At 41.4% G+C, this 22,089-nt stretch overlaps 1 protein-coding gene across 1 annotated transcript in view; it reads left to right on the top strand.

Annotated features, from left to right (window-relative positions):
* The first annotated feature begins 2,298 nt into the window (after positions 1 to 2,298).
* LOC136864678 (sodium- and chloride-dependent GABA transporter ine) overlaps positions 2,299 to 22,089 on the top strand; it is a 584,214-nt gene continuing 564,423 nt past the window's right edge. Inside the window, exon 1 of the mRNA XM_067141988.2 lies at positions 2,299 to 2,431. The gene's annotated coding sequence lies outside the window, so the exon portion shown is untranslated. The remainder of the gene's footprint in view (positions 2,432 to 22,089) is intronic.

The raw sequence follows: 22,089 nt of genomic DNA, 5'->3' as shown, positions 1-22,089 counted from the left end.
AAACACTAAATCAAAACAAGATGTTATTGAAAATGAGCAGACTCGGCTCTTTTCTGAACAGCTCACTGAAAACAGTTGGAAGCTACGATAATTTTGCGAACCACTTGAGGCGACCCCGCGAACCTTTAGTGGTACGCGTACCACACTTTGAAAATCGCTGCACTAGGTGACTGACGGGTGAGAGTCCGGCCGGCCCTAATCCCCTGCGGTTGCGTATGTCTAATCGGGGTGTTGGTAAGTGGGTCTGACTCTTGCCCAACCGTACTCCCAATTTGATAACAGTATAATGTTTGTTATGGGCATCCACGGGTCATGTATCTACATGGGAGGTGAATTGAAATGAAATGGCATATGGCTTTTAGTGTCGGGAGTGTCCGAGGACATGTTCGGCTCACCAGGTGCAGGTCATTTAATTTGACTCCCGTACGCGACCTGCGCGTCGTGATGAAGATGAAATGATGATGAAGACGACACATACACCCAGCCCTCGTGCCAGCGCAATTAACCAATGGTGGTTAAAATTCCCGACCCTACCGGGAATCGAACCCGGGACCCCTGTGGCCAAAGGCCAGCACGCTAACCATTTAGCCTTGGAGCCGGACGGGAGGTGAATTATATTTTGATAACAATTAAAATTGTCCGCCTCTGTGGTGCAGTGGTTGGCGTGATTTGCTGCAACCCCCGGAAGCCCGGGTTCGATTCCTGGCTCTGCTGCGAAGTTTGAAAGGTGGTACGAGGGCTGGAATGGGGTCCACTCAACGTCGGGAGGTCAACTGAGTAGTGGTGGGTTCGATTCCCACCTCAGCCATCCTCGAGGTGGTTGTCCGTGGTTTCCCACTTCTCCTCCAAACAAATGCCGGGATGGTACCTAACTTAAGGCCACGGCCGCTTCCTTCCCTCTTCCTTGTCTATCCCTTCCAGTCTTCCCATCCCCCAATAAGAACCTGTTCAGCATAGTAGGTTAGGCCATCTGGGCGAAGTAATGGTCCTCCTCCCCTCGCTGAGTCCGAGAGAAAAACCAACCCTGGAGGGTAAACAGATCAAGAAATAACGAAGAAAGATTGAAATTATGATAAAATATTAGATGTGAGGAACATACAGTACCATGCACTCATTCTTGTTTAATCGACTACACATGTTACCTGAAGATCAAGAATGAGATACAGATTGCCTGATGCGTTTCAATAGGAAAACAAATCGACTGGAAACAAAGCAAACAAGTGAGCTTGTAGTTTTACATAACTGTTGATATCGTGATAATAGTCACAGGACTTGCGGTTTTAAGTCGAATCCGAACCACAGGAACGTGATTTTTAGTTTCAAAAATGCCACACGCATTGGCTGGGAATCGAACCGCCACCGCCTTGGTGAGAAGCTGGTGAAGATGTCACTCGCCTATCATGATCATCTCAATTGGAAAAATATCAGGGTGAGTGTACGAAATGATATTATTGGTTTTACGCCCCAATGACTACCTTTTACGGTTTTCGGAGACTCCAATGTGCCGGAATATTGTCTTGTAAGAATTATTTTGCGTGCCTGTAAATCTATCTTCAAATATCACCGGACTGACCTGGGATCGGACCTGCCAATGGTTCTACCGTCTGAGACACACAGCCCGTTGAGGTGAAAGAATTCAGGAATCGTTTTCTTCATCTAAATATACCACAGGTTTTCTTTAACCAATCAATAAAATTATTAAGTAACTACTTCGCAAAGTTTTATGATATTGTTAAATAATGAATATTCGTTCTTGGCATCTTAATTACATTTTAAGAATGTGCAATAGAAATTCGATTACTATATTATGTATAGCAGTAGATTAGACCTTGTACTGTCATTCCCTTTCAAGAGTATGAGAAACATTCATTATTAAATAATTAAACACTATTCTGGGCATCTTAATTCCAGTTCAAGAAATCCAATTATCAATTTGGTGAATATATACAGTAGTTGTACACTCGGTTTTCATACTTAGTAGTTTGACTGAATCGAACTTATTATGTACAGTGTTTATTAAAAGTAATGAATAAGCTATGTGCGAACACTAACATTTCAGCCCTGCTGGAGAATTTGCAAATCATGAAGTCTACCCAACCATCCAGTGATCTCCGCTCTTCTCCTGCAAAGTCTTCTTCGACTGTCACCAATAGGGAGAATCTTGAAGGCGTTGTGTCCTCTTCGTGTTCAGCTTCGAAACAAGGACTCAAGGCCAACAGGTGGTAGTGATTGTAGTTAGCAGGTTTGTTACTAGATGTCGGCATGTGTACAGCTAAGTGTTTTCAAGCTGTGAGTACTGTGAGTGAAGGCTGTGCTCAGCTCATTCCAGAACAGGATAGTGCGGCGCGCGGTAGGCTTGGCTTGGCATAAGGCGACAGGAAGCGGCGATAGGAAAATGTAATCGGGAGCGCCAGTCTCAGCTGTTGTTACGGTAAGTCACACATGTCACACCGGCTACATTCATGTTGTTCGTCAGGTTACTGAAGTACTAGAAATGAACAGTCTGCTTAGTGAACTGAATTATGTTTTGAAGACGTTTGTAATTTCTAATTATATAACTCTCGTCTTAAACATTATTAAAGCAATTCAACAATGTCTTAGCACTTTTCATATTGTTTAGGACGAATTGACAGATATGATACACATTTCTGGTCGCTAGATATATTTTGAACAGCGTAAAATATCACACAAATCTGGATGTGGGGTTCGTGTTTAAGGCCTAAGAAGAAATAAACTGCCGTAATTGAAGACTTTCAATTTCTGTCCCTTTATTTTTGAAATTATTCGCATGGAGAAAAGAGGTCTGTGTTTAAATTTCCATACGGTTCATTTCATAGATAGATGTGTTCTAAAAGGCTTGAAAACTAAGCGAATACGATCGTGTGCCTTGTCTTTAAAATATATTAATAAAAATTAATAAATGATACTAATCATCACTGATCTGCACTTGCGGCTGTCGCCTAGGTGACAGATTCCCTATCAGTTGTTTACGTAGTAATTTCTTAAATGATTTCAAAGAAGTCAGAAATATATCGAAAAGGTTAGTTAACGAATGAAGAGATCTCAAAGTTCCCATGTTTGATTCTACTCTGCGGTATATTCTTAACTCTGACAGCAAGAGAGGTAGAGAGGGGAATTGCATCGTTCAATGTTTCCATCTTCGAATTCCGGGGCCGACAGCGGTCATCCTGAAAATGATTTCACATCTCTTCTTCATTCACCCCAGGAAAGATTCTCGAATGTTGCCTAATGTGTATTCCAGTTTTCTAACCTTAGCCCAGTACGAATCACAATAATACACACTGTATACATGGAGGCTGATGACTACACTGTATCTAGGCACTGCGCAAACAATTACTATACTTAGTGTACCGTTCTCTTTCGGTCTTGTCCACTTGACTTGAAGCTAATGTCGTTCACGTGGAAGTCGCGCGCCAGCTTCCTCTGTTTGTCGTCATTTCATTATAGGGTATTGACACATTCAGTAGTACATTCTGAAATGGAAATCCACAGCCTGTTTCCACTCACTCGACCGGGTCCTTTGGGGCAATATTTAATGACTGACAAGTGAAATGATTGTTGCTGGAATGAAAGATGGCAGGGAAAACCGGAACGCGGAGAAAAACCTGTCCCGCCTCCGCTTTGTCCAGCACAAATCTCACATGGAGTCACCGGGATTTGAACCACGGAACCCAGCGGTGAGAGGTCGGCGCGCTGCCGCCTGAGCCACAGAGGATCAATAGTACATTCTATGGACACAAATTAAGTCTTCTAAGCCCGTGGTATCAGTTCTAATATGTGTATTTACAGCTAATTGGGATGGATTGGAAAGAAAGTGATTGTGATCTTGGGGAAAGAACCATCCGTGTATTTTCTGAAGATGAAACCGCTGATCATCTAAGATCGTTTTGAGGATGGCTCAACGCGTAAAGCTTATCGATGGCAGTTTTCCATTCACTTCTTTGTTTTAAACACACCCTTCTCTAAAATGCCAAGACGATTTGTGTTGAGTGATCGAGGGGTAGCTTAAACTTGTCGACGAAGGGGAGAAACACATTTAGGTCAGAAGAGTTTGCATTTCTTCTTCTTTATCTGTTTACCCTCCAGGGTCGGTTTTTCCCTCGGACTCAGCGAGGGATCCCACCTCTACCGCCTCAAGGGCAGTGTCCTGGAGCTTCAGACTGTGGATCAGGGATACAACTGGGGAGGATGACCAGTACCTCGCCCAGGCGGCCTCACCTGCTATACCTTGCGAGGGATGGGAAGATTGGAAGAGTTAGACAAGGAAGAGGGAAGGAAGCGGCCGTGGCCTTAAGTTAGGTACCATCCCGGCATTTGCCTGGATGAGAAGTGGGAAACCACGGAAAACCACTTCCAGGATGGCTGAGGAGGGAATCGAACCCACCTCTTCTCAGTTGACCTCCCGAGGCTGAATGGACCCCGTTCCAGTCCTCGTAGCACTTTTCAAATTTCGTGGCAGAGCCGGGAATCGAACCCGGGCCTCCGGTGGTGGCAGCTAATCACACTAACCACTACACCACAGAGGCGGACATAGTTTGCATTTCAAAAAGTCTTATTTTGGAACTAAAGTATGACATTTTAAAGGAAATGTTCTCGGAGTTACGTAACTCTCCTTTTGAAGAAATGTTTGTATATACATCCGGCTTCCGCATAAGGTTGGCGTCAGAAAGGGTATTCTACCGTAAAGCCGGGTCAAATCTACACGAAGTGGCGACCCCTAGAAACTGGGAAAAGAGCCAGGAAGATATTTGCGTATGTTTCCAAGCAAGAAACACGTGCTTCTCCTGGATCCAACCAGAAAGCATAATGAATGATACTCGTAGGTTGTTTCATGAATAGCCCGGAGATTCCTTACCGACAGTTCCTCGTTTGTACTGACAGAATTAAGTGAATCCTATTCCAACCCTCAGACCAGGATTACAGGCCTTGGATGAGCCAGTGTTAATTGCAACGTTGCAGAATATTTTCTTTTGGTAATACAAGGTATTTCATGATCGCTGAGATGGTTAAGAGAGCTTCACGACAAGGATGTATATTATAGTATAGTGTCCATCCTCTCACTGTACTTCTATAGGTCTAAACGAAAATTAATTTCCCCGCCATGGAATACATTTTCACGAAGTTTGCTTCACTCGACCGCTTCATAACATGGACGAAGGGATTTTAAAATTAGCGCTTTCTCTACTACGTAAATTAGTAACTATGTTCTCTACTCCGTTTGCAACTCTGATTATGTGAACAAAAGCCGAAAAAATATTTTAGTTATATTTTTTATCCCTTTCGTTATTGGGACGCTGGCTCTCGATTAATATGTCACGGTTCGAATCTTGGTGGTTTCTAGGGTGTAACTTTCACCCGGAAGCTTACATGGCGTCAAGAAGGGTGTCTAGTCTTTACAAACATGTCATGAAAAGTAATTTCCGATGTTTATGTCTTACGACGTATAATGATAAAGATATTTATGATTTTAAATTTTTTGAGTTATTCTCAAACTGACTGTTCAGCGTATTCAGAAAGAATGCACTCTTACGGCATACAAGGAGAACTCCGAAGAGTTCTTGGTTGCAGCAACAGCCGCGGCCGACTACAACAATAGTATGCAGCCCAGTTTGTAAATCGGTATTTTAGTGTGTGATATAATAGTTATTTTAATTCATTTGAGTACTTACAAATTTCTGAATAACTCTGTGTATATTTTGTGTCTTTTAGATTAGTTATATGATAAATGAATAAATTATCGAGTCTTTTGTTAATATTTATCTGTAAATGATAGCTATTTATTTTTTATTCTCTGGATTATAAATATGTTCTTATAAAATAATGGGAGGAACGCACTGCTAGAGCTATAGACGATGTGTCGTGAACGACAGACTTATGCCAGTGATTTTGATGATGACGATGATGATGACTGTTGTTGTTTTAAGGGCTTAACATTTAGGTCATCGGTCCACCAGTGATTTTAACATCGCACTGACACAGGTAGGTTTTCGGTGACGGTGGGGTAGGAAAGGGCTAGAAATGGGAAGATAGCGGCCGTGGCATTAAGATACAGCCTGTGTGAAAATAGGAAACATCGGAAGATAGGCCTGCCGGTGGTGCGGTTCGAACCCACTATCTCCCGAATGCAACCTCTCCGCTGAATTACGGTATGGTGAAGGATAGTTATGGCCAAAAAGCGCTGGAGTCGTGGTAGGAAGATGGTGGGCTATACTTTATCAGCCCTTTTCGGGAACTGCAGAACTATATGACTTCTCTCTGTTTGAAAGGCTTGTACCTTACGTATTTCACACAATCGCTGTTGTAGATTTAAGTTATTTTATTGTTATTTGTTGGCCAGGACTGCCTTAAGAATTCTTGTTGGCTTAATTAATTGTTCTCTTCTTTCATTATTCTTTCTTAATCTCTTTACCCTCCGGGTTTGATTTTTCCCTCGGACTCGGTGAGGGATCCCACCTCTACCGCCTCAAGGGCAGTGTCCTGGAGCGTGAGATTTTGAGTCGGGGGATAAAACTGGGGAGGATGACCAGTACCTCGCCCAGGCGGCGGGGATGGGAAGATTGGAAGGGAGTGACAAGGAAGCGACCGTGGCCTTAAATTAGGTACCATCCCGGCATTTGCCTGGAGAAGTGGGAAATCACAGAAAACCACTTCGAGGATGGCTGAGGTGGGAATCGAACCCACCTCTACTCAGTTGACCTCCCGAGACTGAGTTGGCCCCGTTCCAGCTCTCGTACCACTTTTCAAATTTCATGGCAGAGGCGGGAATCGAACGCGGGCCTCCGCGGGAGGCAGCTAATCGCGCTAACCACTACACCACAGAGGCGGACTAATTTTTCTCCCCTTTATTATTTATTGAGATTGGTATGGATGTCCATTCCTCAGAAAGTATTTGAAAATGAAAATCCACAGCCTGTTTCCAGTCATTCGAACGGGTCAGGAATGGAAGAATGAAGCCCCCATCTAGAGGCGAGGATAGGAATTGTGCCGGCTGCTGAAGCCTGTTGCACTCTTCTGGGACAATGATTAATGAATGACAGATGAAATGATATTGGAGAGTGTTGCTGGAATGAAATATGACAGGGAAAACCGGAGTACCCGGAGGAAAACCTGTCCCGCCTCCGCTTTGTCCAGCACAAATCTCACATGGAGTGACCGGGATTTGAATCACGGAACCCAGCGGTGAGAGGCCGGCGCGCTGCTGCCTGAGCCACGGAGGCTCTCGGAAAATATTCATAATACTAATATTTTAAAATTCCTATAATCGCTCCCAGCTGAAAGTCGCAAATGATCCCAGCTTCAGCATAATTCATCAGTGAGGGATGCATCACAGCAAGATTTCCTAGATTCAGGAGGTCAAATGGACTGTGTCGCGATTGACATATCGAAGGAATTTGACAGGGTAGATCATGGGAGACTACTGTCCGGCTCCATGGCTAAATGGTTAGCGTGCTGACCTTTGGTCACAGGGGTCCCGGGTTCGATTCCCGGCAGGGTCGGGAATCTTAACCATAATTGGTTAATTTCGCTGGCACGGGGGCTAGTTGTATGTGTCGTCTTCATCATCATTTCATCCTCATCGCGAGTCAAATCAAAAGACCTGCATGTGGCGAGCCGAACTTGTCCTCCGACACTCCCGGCACTAAAGCCATACGCCATTATTATTATGGGAGACTACTGGCAAAAATGAGTGCAATTGGACTAGACAAAAGAGTGACAAGATGGGTGGCTATATTTCTAGATAATAGAACTCAGAGAATTATAATAGGTGAAGGATTATCTGTGATCCTGTAACTATTAGGAGGGGAATTCATCAAGGCGGCATTATTGAACCTTTGTTTTCTTATATACATAAATGATATGACTAAAGAACTGGAATCAGAGGTAAAGCTTTTTGCGGATGATGTTATACTGTATAGAGTAGTAAATAAGTTACAAGATTGTGAGCAACTGCAAAAAGACCTCGACAATGTTTTGAGATGGACAGCACGCAATGGCATAGTGATAAGCGGGATTAGAAGTCGGGTTGTGAGTTTCACTAATAGGAAAAGTCCCCTTAAGTTTAATTACTGTGTTGATGGGGTGGAAGTTCCTCATGGAGATCACTGCAAGTACCTAGGTGTTAATATAGGGAAAGATCTTCACTGGGGTAATCACATAAACGGTATTGTTAATAAAGGGTACAAATCTCTGCAGATGGTTGTGGGGGTATTTAAGGGTTGTAGTAAGGATGTAAATGGGAGGGAATATGTCTCTAGTAAAATCACAGCTATAGTATGGTTCCGGTGTATGAGACCCTTACCAGGATTACTTGATTCTAGAACTGGAAAAATTCCAAAGAGCAGCTCGATTTGTTCTGGGTGATTTCCGACAAAAGAATAGCAATACGAAAATGTTGCAAAGTTTGGGCTGGGAAGACTTGAGAGAAAGGAGACGAGCTACTCGACTAAGTGGTATATCCCGAGCTGTCAGTGGAAAGATGGCGTGGAATGACATTAATAGGAACGATCACAATATGAAGATAAAATTGGAATGGAAGAGGACAAATTGGGGCTAATATTCGTTTATAGGAAGAGGAGTTAGGGACTGGAATAATTTACCAAGGGATATGTTAAATACAGTTTTCAATTCTTTGCAATTTTTAAGAAATGACAAGGTAAACAACAGATAGGGAGTCTGCCACCTGGGCGACTGCCCTAAATGCAGATCAGTGGTGACTGATCTAGTTTACCTTTCAGGGAGAACCACGTAAGGTACTTACACTTTCATTACGATATAGCCTGCTCTTTAATTATTTTCATATTCTCGTTTCTGGGAAATTTATGAAGTTTCGTATAAGTAGCGATAAGCTGTAATTTTAGTGTTGGAGATTTGTGAAAAAGTACGTATGTATTAATGATCAATTCAGACCTCTCAGGTGGTGTTCGCGTTGATTCACATGATAATTTTGAATATTTACAAATGAAACTACTTATCGATTCTTTATTGTAACTTTATTCGGGACAGAAATCTGTGCTTTTTCTTAGCAGTTGAATGTTTGTATCAGACTCCATTAACATTGCTTCATGTTTTGTGAACGGGGAAAGCAGAGATTGGCTATTTTTCAACACTGGATGTAAGGACTACAGGTTATTTTATCGGTTCTATTGTACAATATGTTATATATTTTCTGTAACTGTTTTTGGGATGGTTAATACATCTGATCGTCTACAGGTCTCTTGATTGGCACACAAATCGAAGATCAAGTTATTTGAAGTTTTTCACGTAAGTTTGCTATTGAATATGAAAACTCGTTTTGGAAGTATTCATGATCATTCAAATGCGGAAGTTCAACCGGTGTAAGTGTTGAAAATCTTATGAGTGGTGGTTTAGAATCCCATGAGAGAGCAGAGTTGTTATGCTGAGACTGGAATGGTAATTGCGAATCAGCCTGTGAATCACCAACCAACAAGAGCTCAAATAGCTGTTGACTATGCTCACTTGGGTTGTATGAAGATACCGCCGGGCGAAGAGACTGAGAACGGTTACTTGCCTTAATATGAGTTCTTCTAAAACTATTTATTGGATCTTGCGACGAGTCTGAGTTTAGAAAGTGAATTAAGTTTAGTCATATACGGCAGTAGATTTTAAAAAAACTGGTCATCATTATCATCCTTCGCACTTTCTCTTTCAAGTAGCTCATTTGTTCTTTCAATTTTCAACATTTTCTCACCCCTCTCGGCGTTGGTATATTTCGCGGTACGACATTTTTTTATCGCTGGTTCATTGAAATCTGAAGTAAGGAGCTTAGTGGTGGGGACTGAAGTTTTCGTAGAGATACGTTTAGCTCACTTGAAATCGAAACTTTCTCGTCGGTGTTGTCGTCGTGTAGTGTCAAATTAGAGCCGTTGTCGGCGGTAGGATATCTTCAAAATATTTCGCGTAGAAATATATTGACGGATTATATCCAGGGAAATTGAGCTGTACCGTGGCAGAGAGATTATGCTTGACCTGAAAATATAATTCAGCGCTATAACGGGCGCATTCAGTTTTAAACAAAGAAGTGTTCAAAGAAACATTCGGCAATATCACCACTTGTAAGGGTTTTAGGTTGCGTGTTTGAGTCATCACTCCATAGACTGGTTTGATACAGCACTCCATGCCACCCTATCCTGTGTCAACCTTTCTACATAACTACTACATCCTACATCCTACATCCTACATCTGCTCTAATCTGCTTGTCATATTCGTATCTTATTCTACCCCTACCGTTCTTACCACCTACACTTCCCTCAAAAACCAACTGTACAAGTCCTGGGTGTCTTAAGATGTGCCTATCATTCTGTCTCTTCTTCTGGCCAAATTTAGACAAATCGATCTCCTCTCACAAATTCGATTCATTATTCATTCGTGATTCTATCTACCCATCTCACCTTCAGCATTCTTCTGTAACACCACATTTCAAAATACTCTATTCTCTTTCTTTCTTAGCTAGTTATCGTCCATGTTTCACTTCCATACAATGCCACGCGAAAATATTAAAACATCATTAATTAAAGCACTGAGAGAAAAAGACAGAGAAGAACGTTCACTTAATGAGAAGTTCGCGATTTTACTCTTTAAAAAGGAAAAATAGGAACGCATCTACAGTGGCTTCAGAAAGTATTCGTCGCTGCGATAGAACACAATGCAAGATGATTTATTGAAATAAAACTGTTAATTCAGACAGTGAACTATACATTGCTTATATGTATAAAGCATAGTAGCCACAAGGAAAAACAGACAAAAAACAGAAGAGTTCGTAAAGTGGTCTTCAAGAAGTATTTGTCCGTGCCTTAGTCCGGCAATTTCAACGTTACTTTTGGAGTTCAGTACTTCGTTGGGCCACCTTTTTGTTTAACAACCTTTGCCACTCGTCGGTGCACGCACTTTTCAGTCGTGGTTCTTGTGATATTCTTCCACTCGCCCAACAATACTGCCTGCAACTCATTATTGTTGGAAATAGGTTTTTTGGTAGATTTCTTTCCAATACATCCCACAAATGCTCAATTGGATTGAGGTCCGGTGACTGAAGTGAGTCTGCTAATAGCGTGGTGTGTTATAAAGCAGCCACAGCCTGGTATTAAGAGCCATATGTTTGGGGTCGTTGTCCTGGGGGAAAATGTAGTCCCCTGTCAGGCCCATACCTCCTACACTTTTGACAAGATGGTCTTCAGAATCTGAATATATCCACGGTGGTCCAATATATCCTAAATTGGATGTAAGTCCCAAACACCGCTCGCACTCATGCACCCCCATACTTGTATGTGTTTGACAGTAGCAGCTAAGTTCCGATCTTCCATCTCACTGTTCTTTTGTCTCCAAACCGTCACTCTCCCATCCGACTTGAAAATATTAAATTTACTTTCGTCTGTGAAGACGACCCTTTTCCAAAATTCACATCTGCATTTAGGGCAGTCGCTCAGGTGACAGATTCCCTATCAGTCGCTTTCCTAGTCTTTACGTTATTAATTCCGAAGAATTTGGAGACTTATCGAACGCCTCCCTTGGCAAATTATTCCAGTCCGTAACTACTCTTTCCATAAATGAATATTTGCCCCAATTTGTCCTCTTGACTTGCAACTTTCTTTATATTGTGATTTTTCCTACTCTTAAAAACACCACTCAAACCTAGTCGTCTACTAACGTCATTCCACGCCATCAAGGCGGTAATTAAAACCGTGAGTAATTTTCCCTTTGTAAATCTCACAACCTGACTTTTCATCCTGTTTACCATCATACCATTATCTACAGCCCATCTCACAACATTGTTGCATTGTCTGTTATGCAGTCGCTCACAATAGTGTTTCTTATTTATTACTCGATGTCAAACCATCCTCAAAAAGCCGTATCTCTGATTCAAGTTCTTTACTCATATCATTTATATACATAATAAAACATAAAGGTTCAATAATACTGCCTGGAGGAATTCCCCTCTCAATGGTTACTGGATCAGATAACGCTTCACCTATCGTACTCCAATTCTCTGAGTTCTGTTTTCTAGAAATGTAGCCACCCATTCAGTCACTCTTCTATCTAGTCCAGTTGCACTTATTTTTGTCAGCGGTCTCCCATAATGTATCCTAATAAAATCCTTCGATATGTCCAACGCGGTACAATCCATTTGACCTCCTGAATCTACAGTGCTGGAATCCTGCAAGTTGAGCTTCAGTGGAATAACTTTTCCTAAACCCTAACTGTCTTCTATCAAACCAAGAAGTCATTTCGCAAACATGTCTAATATAATCAGAAAGAATTCTTTCCGAAATCAACTCATGTCAAGCTGGCTGGCCTGTAATTATCGGCTTGATTTTTATCGCCTTTTCCTTTATACTTGCTCTGTGCGTCCGAGCATTATCTTGCTGGAAAAGGCCTACTGGAAGACTGTCATGGAGGGTAACATATGCGGCTGTACATATCGCTGCGCTGTCAATGCCCTTCGCATCGTTTACTAGAGGTGACTGACTATCCTACCCCCAAGACCAGCCACCAGCTGTGGGGGCAGTGTGTCGCCCCACAGCAAAGACAAGATTGAGGCGCTTACCACAAGGCCTCCAGACATAAGCACGGCCATCAACACACAAAGCTATTTGATTTACGTCGCACCGACACAGATAGGTCTTATGGCGACTATGGGATAAGAAAGGCCTAGGAATTGGAAGGAAGCGGCCGTGGCCTTAATTAAGGTACAGCCCCGGCATTTGTCTGGTGTAAAAATGGGAAACCACGGAAAACCATCTTCAGGGCTGCCGACAGTGGAGCTCGAACCCACTATCTCCCGATGACTGGATACTGGCCGCACTTAAGCGAATGCAGCTATCGAGTTCGGTCAATACACAAAGAGAACTCGGATTTGTATCTAACGACAACCCAGTTACTGCCCGTATGCGTCAAAAATTGGAGACAATTTATCAGATCTTTTTATGCTTATAATTTAGAATAACTCAAATATATAGGCTATGTATTTCAGCACTTACAACATTAAAACGGACTATATTTTCCATTTTACGTATCTCTGTTACGCTAATAAAAGGCCCCAGCAATGAGATTAGACATGAATAACTTGGTCTGGAGTATAAATAATTGAATGACGGCGCATAATTTATTAAAATTTATTAAAGTTGTAATTTATTTTATAGTAAGCTAGCAAGATACCCGTGCTTCGCTACGGTATTATACTGAAATTTATAATTGAATGCTTATAGTTTTAGATATATAATCCGCCGAAATTCGCGATCTGACTCGTTTTCTGCGAGAATCCGCCAAAATTCGCGATCTGACTGATTTTCTAATAGATTACGGCAAGTTTCCTCCCATTTTTCAATCTTTCTTTCCAGCAATCGATTTCGTACTTCCCGGGCTAGGTCCAGGTATTCCACCCGGTCAGTTGTGTCCCTAAATCTTTGCCATCTTTTCCTATAAGCATTTTGAATGTGGATCAATTCCTTCAGGAGATCGGGCGTGGTGTCGTCTTGGGTGCCTTGGCAGTACTGAAGCCGCGGCCGGACTGCATTCTTAGTCATTACCCGTCCAGGACCCGTTTCCAGTGCGGTCCGTACATTTGACGACGGTCCAGAACATTATTATTATCATTATTATTATTATTATTATTATTATTATTATTATTATGATTATTATTATTATTATTATTAGATGTTCTGGACCCCACAGCAAGATGCAAGACCGTTACTTGGCGGTAAATTACATCTGCTGCCATTGTCATTGTTGACAATGTGACCAGCACCATTGTCACGCGTAGGCAAGTGTGCGGGATTTCTGGCGATACGAATGACATACTTCCGTGCATTGCTGACCTTATTATACAGGTGAGCAATTTGACGGTCAATCGCATTCCTATCGTTTATTTCAAATGTGTTTAATTTTTATTTATATGTCAGGAGAATCTACTGTAATCTAAGAACGTTCTCCGAAGGAAAAGATGGCTGTTGAAAGCGAACCCAAGAAAGATTAAAAATGATCGGTTTATGATCAGAATAAGTACATCGAAAATCTACAGCCTGTTTCCAGTCATTCGACAGGGTCAGGAATGGAATGAATAAAGCCCCATCTAGCGGCGACAATAGGCATTGTGCCGGCTGCCGAAGCACTCCTCTGGAGCAATGATCGATGAATGACAAATGAAATGAAATATTGGACAGTGTTGATGGAATGAATGATGACAGGGAAAACCGGAGTATCCGGAGAAAAACCTGTCCCGCCTCCGTTTTGTCCAGCACGAATATCACATGGAGTGACCGGGATTTGAACCACAGAACCCAGTTGTGAGAGTCTGGCGCGCTGCCGCCTGAGCAACGGAGGCTCCTTATATGTACATTATGAACAGTAAAATCAATTGGTCTCACCTACTTTTACACCCCACCGCCGTTAATTTTATTTACCCCACCCCAAAAGAATTAAAAGAAAGAGTGTCTCTTTATGTTTAAAGGGGATTACAAACACCAATGTTCACGTCTATTACCTTCAGTTTTGAGATATAATTTTCCCCATAAAAATAAATCACTTTTTTCACTTACTTTCACACTTCTCACCCCCCCCCCCCAATGAAATTTCCGGCAAAAAATACTCATTTCTTTAATAGTAAAGGACCTTCTAAATACCAATTATCACGACTCTAACTTCTTACGTTTTTGATTTATGTGTCCTCATGAAAGGAATTCAACTCCTTTTCACTCCCGGCCCCCAAGATGTTTTCCCCCTTAAAATGCGTTTTTCTTTTTTTAAAAGGAGATCCAAATACCAATTTTCACGTCTGCAACAATTTTAGTTTTTTATTAGATGTATGTATTCTCATACAATTAAGTCAATGTATTTTCAATTCTTTAAGCCCCCCCCCCCCGCCTTCATTGGATTTTCCGAGAATACGTGTTTCTTTACTTTTAAAGCCGATTCCAAATATCAAATTTCACGTCGGTAACATCTTCATTTTTGAGATATCAGTAGCCTAATTAAAAGAAATCAGCACCATTTCCAGTCACTTTTACCCCCCTCCACCCAAGTGGTATTACCGAAAACTAAAAGTACACGTTTCTTTATTTTTGATAGAGATAGAAAGTACCATTTTTCACTTCTGTAACATGTTGAGATATACTGTAAAAATTCTCATTTTAAAATTTCACCCTTTTTTTATTTCCCCTTAAGTGGAGTTTCCAAAAACAAATCACCTATGTTTCTTTACATTTACAGAAAATTCCAAATACCCACTTTTTACGTCTGTAACATTTTACGGTTCTCAGATATTCTGTAGATATAGTCTTTCGAAAAATTCACCCCAATTTGTCACTGCTGTTTAACCGCCATTAATTGGATATTCCGTTCGACTCGCTGGCTGAACGGCCAGCGTACTGGCCTTCGGTTCAGAGGGTCCCGGGTTCGATTCCCGGCCGGGTCGGGGATTTTAACCTTAATTGGTTAATTCCAGCGGCACGGGGGCTGAGTGTATGTGTTGTCTTCATCATCATTTCATCCTCATCAGTAGTATAATGGGAGAGTTCGGGCGCCTCCTCCTCCTCCCGCCGCCTCCTCCGCCGCCGCCTCCTCCGCCGCCGCCCGCGGGAAATTTGAATTTTGGCGGGAAATTTGAATTTTGGCGCGAGATTTGAATTTGTAAACAAAGCCACGTGCTTTTTGACAGCTGTCATCGACAACAACGCATCGCTAACCTCACTGCTGCCATCTTGACGGGCCTAAACCTCACTAGTGCCAACTTAACCTAACTAGCGAGAGGTAAACAAACCCACGTGTTTTTTGACAGCCACGTGCTTTTTGACAGACAACAACGCATCGCAAACCTCAGTACTGCCATCTTGACGGGCCTAAACCTCAGTAGTGCCAACTTAACCTCACTAGCATGAGGTAAACAAAGCCACGTGCTTTTTGACAGCCACGTGCTTTTTGACAGATTTGTAAACAAAGCCACGTGCTTTTTGACAGCTGTCATCGACAACAACGAATCGCTAACCTCAGTACTGCCATCTTGACGGGCCTAAACCTCAGTAGTGCCAACTTAACCTAACTAGCATGAGGTAAACAAAGCCACGTGTTTTTTGACAGCCACGTGCTTTTTGACAGATTTGTAAACAAAGCCACGTGCTTTTTGACAGACAACAACGCATCGCTAACCTCAGTACTGCCATCTTGACGGACCTAAACCTTAGTGGTACCAACTTAACCTCACTAGCGTGAGGTAAACAAAGCCACGTGCTTTTTGACAGCCACGTGCTTTTTTGACAGCTGTCATCCGCCATCTTTAAACCACAAAGCACTGTGCTGCCCTCTATATCGCAGTAGCTGCAAAATTCGTCACCTGTCATCGGCAGTGCTACCATCTTGACGGGTCTAAACCTTAGTGCTACCAACTTAACCTCACTAGCGCGAGATAAACAAAGCCACGTGTTTTTTGACAGCTGTCATCCGCCATCTTTAATCCAGAGAGCACAGTGCTGCCCTCTTTAGCTACTTACCTTTGAAATGTGGTGGCGGATAATTTGAAAAAATGCTTTTTTGACAGCAGCCATCTTTGTGCACCGTGCTGCCCTCTTTAGCTAGATACCTGTGGTGGCAGGCAATTCCACGTGACAGCAGCCATCTTTAATCAAGAGAGCGCCGTGCTGCCCTCTATGTGGTGGCGGCAAATTGAAAAATTCCACGTGCTCTTGTTTGGAAACAAACTCATGTGCTTTTTTTTGACAGCTGTCATCTGCCATCTTTAATCAACAGAGCACAGTGCTGCACTCTTTAGGTAGATACCTTTGAAATGTGGTGGCGGCAATTTGAAAAATTCTATGTGCTCTTGTTGGGAAACAAAGCCACGTGCTTTTTTGACAGCTGTCATCGGCCATCTTTAATCAATAGAGCACCGTGCTGCCCTCATGCGGGGCAATTTCGTCAGCTGTCATCCGCCATCTTTAATCCAGAGAGAACAGTGCTGCACTCTATGTGGTGGCGGCAAATTCCACGTGCTTTACAAACCCATGTGCTTTTCTGACAGCTGTCATCCGCCATCTTTAATCCAGAGAGAACAGTGCTGCACTCTATGTGGTGGCGGCAAATTCTACGTGCTTTACAAACCTATGCGCTTTTCTGTCATCCACCATCTTTAATCTAGAGAGAACAGTGCTGCACTCTATGTGGTGGTGGTAAATTCCACGTGCTCTTGTTTGGAAACAAATTCTACTCGCTCTTCAGCTGTCATCCACCATCTTTAATCAAGAGAGCACCGTGCTGCCCTCTTTGTGGTGGCGGATAATTTGAAAAAATTATTTTCGACAAGCAGCCATCTTTAATCCAGAGGGAACAGTGCTGCCCTCTTTAGCTACTTACCTTTGAGGCGGTTAATTTGAAAAATTCTTTTCGATAAGCAGCCATCTTTAATCCAGAGAGAACAGTGCTGCCCTCTTTAGCTACTTACCTTTGAGGCGGTTAATTTGAAAAATTCTATTTAACAAGCTGCCATCTTTAATGAAAAGAGCATCGTGGTGCTATCTTGCGGGTAATATTTTACGTCACAGCTGTCATCCACCATCTTGCATTGCTAACCTTAGTGCTGTCCTCTTTAGCTACTTACCTTTGACAAGCTGTCACCCGCCATCTTGCATCGCAAACCTCAGTGCTGCACTCTATGTGGTGGCGGATAATTTGAAAAAATCTTTTTGACAAGCAGCCATCTTTAATCAACAGAGCACCGTGCTGCCATCTTTAGCTACCGCCATCTTACATCGCTTACCTCGCTGCTGCACTCTATGTGATGGCGGTTAATTCGAACAAGTTTAATCACGCATCGGGGAAAGCTAGAGTAAGCACGTGCTGTTGTGATGACGTCATTGTGCATGTTTAGACTTGTCCGTTTTCTTAAGAGTAAGTCGATGTAAAGGAATGTGGTAGTGGTAAATTCGAACAAGTTTAAACATGCATCGGGAAAGCTAGAGTAAGCACGTGCTGTTGTGATGACGTCATTGTGCATGTTTAGACCTGATCGTTTTTCTTAAGAGTAAGTCGGTGTAAAGCAATGCAATAAGTACAACATTTTTGAATGCGATCAAATATTTATTTACAAATGTACTACAACAATGTTCGTTTTTTGCTGCTGACAAGGTTGGTGTGCTTCTTAACAACGTATGCTTCTGAAATGCCTCCTGCAACATTCAAATTAAACAAAGCATTTAGAAATATATTATACTAAGTATGTTATGCTTTACAGAGAAGATCATATACTTCTTACCTTGCTGTTATTCCTTTTCGGAATCATCATCATCATCATCATGAAGTACTAGAGAAAGTTCATTCATACACTGTGTACAGTGTTCAATCCTCGGATTTGGTCCATCCCAATCATCATCACCATTTTCTCCTCGATGCTTGTAATGTCGTTCACAAGTTCTGCATAAAGCTACTTCGATTGACATCTTACTGTGTAGAGGAAGGATGTCCCAAAAATTATGTACGTAAGAGGCAGCGTACGTATATAAAAATCCTGGTGGTAAGTATTGAATAAGATGTTTCGGCATCGACGATCTACGTTTATAGAACATCTTAATAGCCTCACTCACTCGTGAAACATAAATAAGATGTTGCGTATGAGCATGCAAACAGCATGCACATTTACAGTTTTGTTCCATAGCGTACGATGTCGAAGCACACACTAATGAAAATGATAAAGATCTATTCTTATTTATAGTCTCGTAACAATATTCGTTAGCGGATGGTAAGTAACATCACTCATATGAATAATAAGACAATAGGCTGCTGTGTTAGCAGGAATGTTTTCAGATGTTTCAAATTCTAAACGAATATCAACTGGAGATTCTTTTATAGATTCTTCGTGATAAGAGCAGTCTATAACTACAATCGGTGCTTTATTTTTAAATTCTTGAGGTGTAAATAGCGGACGATCTTCTTTCTGATAATACGATGATTGAAATTTACAAAACATGTCATAGAGCATCCCAAACTTATTTTTCTCAAAGTTAATGTCGATGTTTTCGTAGGGATACGTAATTCCATTGAGATATAGTCTAACGTGTCTTAATTTGCAGTGATCAAACAGTGAGCTATCTTTTTCGTGATTGAATTTACGATTAGTTTGAAATCCAAAAATAATGTACAAGGGCTTCTCAGTAAAACGTGATGTTTTAACAGCCCAGCTATGCTTGTTTGTAGGTGGTAACACAGGATATTCATGCAGCTCCCAACTTCTAAAACGTATAGGTAATGGTGTATCATTTTCTACAATCTTGAGCAATCGAAGTTTTTCACGATCAGATAAGGTTACATGTGGGATCCGCCACAGTATACGATGCAGTGTTATTTTCGATTCTACAGGTGTTTCTACTGCTTTAAGAGAATTGTAATCACTTCGATCACGGATTAGAATAAGCTCTTGTTTTACGTTGATTATAATACGTGTAAAGTCTTCTGCGAATCCAAAAATATGTTTCAGTGATAACATACCCGTAAAAGTTCCATCCTCATTAGTCATCCAGTTGTTAGTAGCTTTTGGACACCATCCAGCCATCCGCAAAAGATTACTTTCTTCATCACAGAAAGAAGGGTAGAGTTTCATTGCGCTTGTAATACCAACATTCTTCGTTCGATCTATTTCAACATTATTTACTTCATATCGCGCTTCAGAAAAGAGAAAAGCTAGAGCATGGTTGTTTAGTTGTGAAGTGCTTGGTCCACTTCCATCAGACTTTTCTAATCGTCCTTCAATATAGAGGTAGCTTTCGTGCGGTAAGGTGTAAACATCTTGTTGATTAATAATAAAATGAATTTCATCATTGTTATTTAATCCAAACGTAAAAGGTTGATAGGAATGAAGCTCACTTCGTACTACACCTTCACGACTTTCTACTGTATTCGTAATGTCTAGCATTTCTTCCATTCTGTTGTAGTAGTGTATATCCTAAATCTTGGAGTATCTGCTTATGGGTATCTGTTAACTCGATGAGTCTCTGCACACATGTAGTATGTCTTCGGAATGTACACCGTGTTTTATAGATGGTTTTCATACTGGTTTAAGATGTAGTTTGTAAGCTACGTGCGCGTGCTGATCTAAATGAATAAGCAGATTATGTTTATTTACAAGTCTAAGAGTAATGTTGCTAATGTGTTTTACAGACACAGGATGATAAAGAACTACTGCTGGTTTCTCACAAATAGTATATCCACGTTCCTCTGTAACAATAAAGTCGTGCAGGACGTGCGAAGGTTGTAGATTACTATTCAAGTCTGTAATAATATTACAAGTAATGTTCACATTATAATCATCGAAGAGTTTTATAGGTTGATCAGACTCGTAACGTACGTTCGGTAGGAGCTCCCTCGATGAAAATCCAAGCAGTGGTCCAATCGAATCAGGTTGTGATTTGAAGTCAATCTTAAATGATGATTCAATAACACATTTATGCGTAATGTTGCTTATAGTGATTGAGAACTTGTAATTATGATTACTAAAACTATCTTCCCCAAACTGATCAATTAACGTACTTTCAATATAGTCGTGAATATCATCTACTGTATAACTACCTGAGGGTAGTGTTAGCACATACTCATCGTAATAGAACTTGTTTAAACCATCACGCACATTATAGATTTTATTGTAGCTTTCAAACGATACTAGTCCAAGACTATGCGGCTGATAACCAAGTTCGATTGGTGGATTAAAATAGACGGTTGTTTCAGGTCCTTCTCCACGTACAGCAAACGTTCTTTCACTGTTCGTCATCACGTAGATACTAATACACTTTCTCTACTGTCTGGGTTTGATATAAGAACATAAGACATAATCGTCCGCACATGCGTGTATTAAAGTTTTGCACACGGTTTTTATTGTAAACAATGTCTGCACTGCTTCCGAAATAACGTATGAGCTCAAAAGGAGGAGGTAAATCTCCATAGCTATCAAAATACCATACTTTAGATTTACGTTTTACATAAGCAACGTAATGAGTTCCAGGTCCACGACTGTCGTCCAAGTTAATTACGGCACTTTCACGTTCACGTGGACGTGCTGGTAGTTGATCGCGCATATACACTCCTCGAAAATAATGAATTCCTAGTTGTTTAGCAAACGTAAAAACTTCATCATGCGTTAGAGCTCGATATGGCAGTGCATTCAGTAGACGTTTTTGGGAGAAATGTAGATACCAAGCCCTTTCTTGTATGGCGCTAGCTTCATGTTCACACCTTTGCCTCGTAACGCAATTGCCTCCATCGTCTTGTTATGACGTTCACTCTCTTTCAACTGTTGTTTCGCTTCTTCTACAGCTTTGACAGTTCTCGCTACAGCACTAGCACCACCTAGCAATGACCCTAAAGCTGCTAAGCCAGCAAACAGCGCAGGAAGAATTCCTCCTCGTTTTGGTACAGGAATAATTCGCGCACGTTTACTAAATATTGCTCTGCACTTTGGAGAAATTCTCGTTCTTGCTGCGCGTAACGCCTTAGTAATAGCTACACGAGGATTGTATTCCCCTCGAATAGCTTTTTGCGCAGCCTTTATAACATCTTTCCATCCAACAGTTTTTACTTTCTTCTTCTTCTTCTTCATGTCGTTTGGATATCGTTGTTTCACCATGCTGGACACGACTTTACTAGTCAAGAGCAAATCATAAACTAACCGTTGCCTCTTGTTTCGTTTAATATATATATTACTATTACGTACTTTATGATTCAGTTATCATGAAGATTATAAAGCAGCAAGACACGCTACCTGTTACCGACATTGTACCACATCTCTTACCTAGTTCTAGTACAACTACAAGAAAACGTCATGGAACGTTGTTTCCTTTTACTGTTCGATTTATTATATCAGGTCCGTCGGGATGCGGTAAAACAAATCTTTTACTCACACTTATTACTTCTGTAAATGGTGTACGCTTCGAGAATATTTACGTTTTCGCAAAGTCACTCTATCAGCCGCTATATACTATTCTACAAACTGTAATGCACGATCTAGTTAAAGATGGAATAATATATTTTAAATTTAATTCACATGAGCAAGTACCATCACCAGACGATGTGCTTCCTAATTCT

Source organism: Anabrus simplex, chromosome 2 (assembly GCF_040414725.1).
Source record: "Anabrus simplex isolate iqAnaSimp1 chromosome 2, ASM4041472v1, whole genome shotgun sequence".
Lineage (NCBI taxonomy): Eukaryota > Metazoa > Arthropoda > Insecta > Orthoptera > Tettigoniidae > Anabrus > Anabrus simplex.
The sequence above is the reverse complement of the archived record's forward strand: the minus strand, read 5'-3'. Positions and strand labels throughout refer to the sequence as shown.